Source organism: Esox lucius, chromosome 13, assembly GCF_011004845.1.
Source record: "Esox lucius isolate fEsoLuc1 chromosome 13, fEsoLuc1.pri, whole genome shotgun sequence".
Taxonomy (NCBI): Eukaryota; Metazoa; Chordata; class Actinopteri; order Esociformes; family Esocidae; genus Esox; species Esox lucius.
The window spans coordinates 13951655-13958383 of record NC_047581.1 but is presented as its reverse complement, the minus strand read 5'-3'; positions in this window follow the sequence as shown (position 1 = coordinate 13958383).

Sequence of the window (6729 nt, the reverse complement as noted above, 5' to 3'; positions counted from 1 at the left end):
CGGAGATTAACTGGACAATTGCACTTGATTTTGCTTTGGCAAAGTTATCAATACTGACGTAAGGGGTTGATCAATACCGGCTGGGAAAGGGAAGGAGAATAACAATGTTATCCATTTTGTGCTTATGGAAATCCGTCTACCATGGTATTAAATTAATAAAACAGTTGCGTTCACTCTCCATATCATGGATCCAAAAGGGTTCTTTAACTCAGTCTGTTAGAGATCCTTCTTGTTCTAGGGAGAACCTTTTGTATTCAGGTAGACACATTTTTGGTTCGAATCAAGCTTTTACGTGAAACCCGAACGCATGGAACCCGAAAGGGTTCTACCTAGACCTCAAAAAGGTTCTACCTGGACCCAATTAAAAGGGTTTCCTACAAGGATCATTCTTTTTGTTCTGAGATTGTATTGAATCCTGCGTAATAGTAGCTTAAATAGTGAAATAGCCTTAACGACACATTTCTTTTTATGTGGAGACCTGTCCCTCCATTAGCTTTTAAGGCTTGGAATAGTTTTGAATGGATAGACCTTGCACTGAGAAATCCAAAATATGAGGTGTAATTGGATTTCTGGGCATCTGAAGAAACCAACGTAGATCATGACCTTAGCATTGTCTGAAGAACTAATAAAAATTCAAACAATTCAAAATATGTTTTATACAAACAAATATTCTACAATTACACACTTTCACAATGTTTCTAGGACATGCCAGTTGCTTACAATTGTACAATAATTATGAATATAATCAATTATACAAATCCAACAACCACTTTTTACAAACATATATGCAGTATAATTAAATACATTGGGATATGTTCCAAAGGTCAATAAAAAAGAGAGACAACAATATTATTTACTAATAATTATTCAACATTCATTACTTAATATTTTTTCATTAAGTGAAAAAAATGATGAACACTTGAATGAAGCATTATCACATTGAATAATATCTTTGTTGCTAGGGTGTACATTTTTTGGTTGCTGCTTTGAACCTTTTACTTGGTTCCATGGTTTCCCCAGCATCTTTAATCTTACACTTTCTAAACTTTGCTGAATGATTCCAACACACAAGGGTTGGTACAAAAGAGCAGATTAACTAAGAAAATTATGTAGGCAGAAAATACAATTCAAGTATAGTATTACTGGGATACCGACTTGTAGTTAATGAAAAGATACAGCATATATAAAACAAAAGGCAATTTGCCTGAGTTGCCACTGAGTAGCCTCCTTAAAGGATATTATCGACAAATTGACACAAATGTTGTAGAGTAAAACATGCCCTTAGGGGGTTGAATATGTGCATGCTTATTGGGGAAATTACAGTATTATTTAATTTTTTTAGGGCTTACAAAGTTGTGTATTTCTATCTCACCTGGAAACCATGAAGTAAGGATGGTCATATTAATGTACTGTTTTAAGCGGAAGCTTACTTTCATGAACACAGGATCCCATAAATACAACAAAGAGCAAAAAGATACCATGAAAGCATTCCTGTCCATTGCTGCTACTCTGGAAAATCTCTCGCCATTTACATGAATAGGTTTTATGATGCTACAGAAATATTCCATTATATACAATGATATTTCCCCCTCATCTTACTTGATACTCTGTAAACCATTGACTTGCATTAACTGTTTTGAAGTAGTGATGATGATGGTGGTGGTTGCTATACCAACTCTGCAGTCCAAAAAATTATTTCCCAACAGAATTGCATAGCATTTCTCGGGTTATGAGAGCAAGCTACTGTAAGCTTGAACAGTTTTAGTGTTGTCTACGCCCCCTGGTGGGTCAACATGTTTTTCAGGTACAGAAATGGAGAGAATATAATTATGACCAAAGAAAAAAAGGGTCAAACATATGTGTCTGTGTTACTATCAGACACATGCTTAAATTTAAGGAACAAATAATTAACAAGAAAAAAGGTCATATATGTTCATATTGTACATGATAACCTGAAGCCATGTAAAATATATATTTAGCCAGAAACCAGAATGTAAGGTCATTAAAATATACTGAATGTCTTTTTTTTTTTTACATTACACATTACATCCACTTAAAATGGCTGTGAAATGGCTGTGAAGGGAAATAATATGCATATACTGTCAAACTAAAGCAACTTTATTACAGTTTATTACAGTCCAAACTATATGTAAGAGAGGAATTTCATATTCACATGCGAGACAGAAATCACCTGGGGGGAATTCTGAAGAATGCTTATTAAAAGTTTCAGTATTATTGCGTTTTGTTGGTGGCTCGAGGTTGGCAATGAGATGCAAGAATCGTATGAAAAATAATAACATCTTAGTTAGTTTTGATTGATCTATTAACCTAACATTTAAATCCAAGGTGTTATGGAGAACAATTTCATGCTAGGGTTGTTTCCACAACACATCAAACAGGCTATATGTTTTATGGAAATATGTTGTCATCCCAGGTTGACTGCACTATCCTACATTTACGTTTACAGATTTCATTTTCAAGCATAACTATCAATCACCTGAGTGATAGCTCCAATTTTATCATATTTTTTATTGTTTTCTCCAATGAATGACCAACGAATATTGACAGCTACAGGAATAGATACAGGGGATACCAAACTTAAATCACATCAGTATTAACTGCACTATATAGAGTCAGAAAATGAAAGTTAGGAAAACAAGACAAATTTCAACATTCAGGTGTTTTACAGAATTTACAGTGCTAGTTTTGAGCCAAGATTCATTTCTTTTGACATGTTGGAAAGATGTGCCACTAGCACTGCCTACTGGACAACAGCAGTAAATGGCTTTCTATGCCAAGGAAAGGGCAACATAATCACATTACATTTTAGAGTTTGTTCCATTGCCATCATCCAATTACTAAAACATTATCAAAAAAACATGATAATTAAAAGACTTTGAACCAACGATGCACTCTGAAACAACCAAAAAGCGGAAAAGAACTAGCAATTTGTTTTCACCAAATAGTTTAGTGTAATATCTTCGGGTTATTGTTTCTGTAAATGTCAACAAAAATACCTGCAACATATTTCAACATGACCTGCTACCTGCTTTAAAGATCTTCCGTTTTTGAAGAAGTTAGTTGGCTTGTTTTTCCTACCAAACAAACTTTCTATCCAGAAACACCCCAGTAGTGGCCAATCGAACAGATCTGTCAAATAAACATTCAGCTTCTCTGCTCAAGCTTTCTTAATACTGTAATGCTAATGGATCAGTAATGGAGCATTGCACTGTTACTCTAACTCCCACATAGTTAAAGAACTGACAGTGGACCAAAGTATATCCGAATACATACTGTTGTTAACCTGTCCCACTGGCGTTTAGGTTTCATGGATGGAAAGTAGCAGGGGTGTGGTGGGCTATCATTAGTATATATACCGCTCAAAATAATGAAGGGAACACTTAAATCACACATTACGTCTCGATGAACAAAATATATTAAACATCAAAATATTTACTGTATATTGTGTAATTAGTTGAGAACAAAATCACATAACAACGTATGACCCCCACGTGCCTGTATGAACTCCTGACAAAGTCTGGGCATGCTCTTGATGAGACAGCGGATGGTGTCCTGGGGGATCTCCTCCAAGAACAGGATCAGGGCATCAGTGAGCTCCTGGGCAGCATGGATGATGTTGCAGGCAGCATAACTTTCACCACCGCGTCCCCAGACTCTTTTTATATCTGTCAGGAGCTCACACGTGCTCAGTGTGAACCTGCTGCTAGTGGCGGACCTGCCAATTCAGATGTTCTGTAGTGAATGCCAGTTGATCTGCATGGTGCTGGGCTGTGAGCACAGGCCCCACTACAGGATGTTGGGCCCTCATGCCACCCTCATGGAGTCTGTTTCTGACATTTTGATCAGAAACATGCACACCAGTAGCCCGCTGGAGGCCATTTTGTAGGGCTCTGGCAGTGCTCCTCCTGTTCCTCCTCGCACAAAGGAGCATATACCGGTCCTGCTTCTGGTTTAATGCCCTTGTCCAGCTCTCCTCGTCTAACAGCATGTGTCTTGGTATCCCCTCTATGCTCCTGAGACTATACTGGGAGACACAGCAAACCTTTTTGCGACGGCACGTAAGGATGTGCCATCCTGGGTGAGCTGGACTGCCTGTGCAACCTGAATGGGCTGCAGATCTCATGCTACCAGTAGTGACAAGGACGTTAGCAAAACACAAAACTAGAGAAGAATCAGTCAAGAACGATAAGGAGAGAGCAATTTTCTGTGGCCACCACATGCAAAACCATTCCCTTTTTGGGGGGTTGTCTTGCTGTTGCCTTTCCAGTGCACCTGTTGTCACATTCATTTGCACCAAAACAGGTGACATTGGTTCATAATCTCTTATGCTTCCGAACTGGACAGAGTGATAACTCTGAAGTTTAATGGAGTTGGTGTTATACTGTGATGATTACATGTTCCCTTAATTTTTTGAGCAGTGTGTATAGCCCGTATAGTGACCCTCCAGTCCAATTATAAAGCATTATAAAGGATCCCTCTTTACCCTTTTCAAGAATCCATACTGACACAGTGTGGTTGTGACACTTGCCCTGTGTATATGAACATAGACTGGTTAATAAAGCAATGCACATTCCACGGCACAATAGGTTGCGTTTATAAAGACAAACAAATTAATAACTTTAATCAGTTATGGGCAGAAGATCTGATTGGTCAAGAGGATTGGAATGTCTATATAAATGCAGACTGTGTGAATGCAGCCTTAAGATCCCAAGTAAATGTTTTGCCAGGAATAGTTTAGTTGGGGAATTCCAGTTCCCTTCTAGTAGGACCACGGCAGTGCGTTGCTCCTCTCTAGAGACAGGACGCTGGCAGTTCTCATTGTTTTTTGTTAGTTCGTGTACAGGAAGATTGAGACAGATTGAAAAAAATTCTCTCTTTGAAGTTAACACTGTTAACATATGTTTATGGAAAGTAAAAAAAAAAATATTGTAAAGTTTTGGCTGATTGTGCGACACAAACACAGTTGTTGTCTAAATTTCAGGTAATAGATGGGTTGAGGTAGTTCTTCTCTTTTCTCTGAGAATCCAGGAAAATGGTTTGGTCATATAATAATCGCAAAATGAATGTGAGTAAATCACTGGCTGGCCAGATCATCCTTCTCTCTGATTGGCCATTGTTTGTCCTTGGGAATATAACTTCATACTCCATGGCATTTTTTAAACACTCTGTTTAAGAAGTTTCAGGTGTGCTTTTAAAAGATATATATCCTACGTTTATGCTTTTGGCCACAAACATGATCATGTACTGAATGTGAACTCAAAGATGAACCTTGTTAAATAAATTCTGTACATGAGAAGACGAGGAAATTTTTTCGCTGAAGAGATGAAGGCATATATCTATTGAGGAGTAATATTACAACTGTACTAACCCTAATCTAAACACGACCAACAACTGATAACTAACTCAACTTATTAACACAACAACTCAGCTCCACTTAAAGTACAGTCTTTCACTGACTTGAGATTAGTAAAATACATATTTGCACAATGACCTTCAGCTGTGGAGCACAACTGTTTGAGGGAATAATCCACAGCGCCCTTCAGACAGCTGCTTTCGAGACTGACCTGCCAATCCTGCCGCTGCGATGTCATCAGATTGCATTCCCATGCTCTCTTTTCACGGTTCCATGGCAGTGGTGCAAATAGCTCGGCATAATCCCTCCCTTCATGGGATATCTCCACTCAAATGTGGCTCATTGCACCACCCTGTCAACGCCTAGGCCCCAGTGTGTAATCCCTCATCTGATCCAGGGGCTCTGAAATCACTCACCATGCTAATTATGCTATAGACTCAGAGGGAGGAGAGGGCTATTGAAATAATTAAATTGCAAAATAATAATTATTTGAGGTTTTCATTATGAAATGTGTGCTACATCATCAATCTTGTCTGTGAGTGAAGTAGGCTATAGTAACCCAAGTCCGATATCTGGTTTGCTGGCATGATTTCATTATTTTGTTGTTCCACAAAATGAGTGCCCTTTGATGTTTTAAGTAGAAATTGAATATTGAATTTTAAAAGCTTGTTATTTATTACTGTAATTGAAGTGCCCTTTAATATATCCCATGTGGAGAATTCAATAAATCTTAGACATTTCATGCTTGCTTGTGACATTTAGGAAAATGTTACTCCACTTAATCCCAAAATGTATTCACCTTTTCATGATTGTAATAGAAATATTTTTACATTGACAAAGTCAATTCTGAAGATTATTATTTATTTCTTATGATTAGTAATGTATTTCAATAGGTTTTGACTGTGGGCCATGGCAAACGAGGAATACAGTCAAATCCCCCACATTCAACTGGGCACTTACCAACTCAAAAGACAACTGTGTGGTGATAATAGTGATTTGAACCAAACATGGTTTGTTCACATGGCAGGTTAGAAGAAATAACAGAGCAGGTTTAGAGAAATAACAGGGCAGGTTTGGAGAAACAACAGAGCAGGTTAGGAGAACTAACAGGGCAGGTTTGGAGAACTAACAGAGCAGGTTAGGAGAACTAACAGGGCAGGTTAGGAGAAATAACCGAGCAGGTTAGGAGAACTAACAGGGCAGGTTAGGAGAACTAACAGAGCAGGTTAGGAGAACTAACAGGGCAGGTTAGGAGAACTAACAGGGCAGGTTAGGAGAACTAAGAGGGCAGGTTAGGAGAACTAACAGGGCAGGTTTAGAGAAATAACAGGGCAGGTTTGGAGAAATAACAGAGC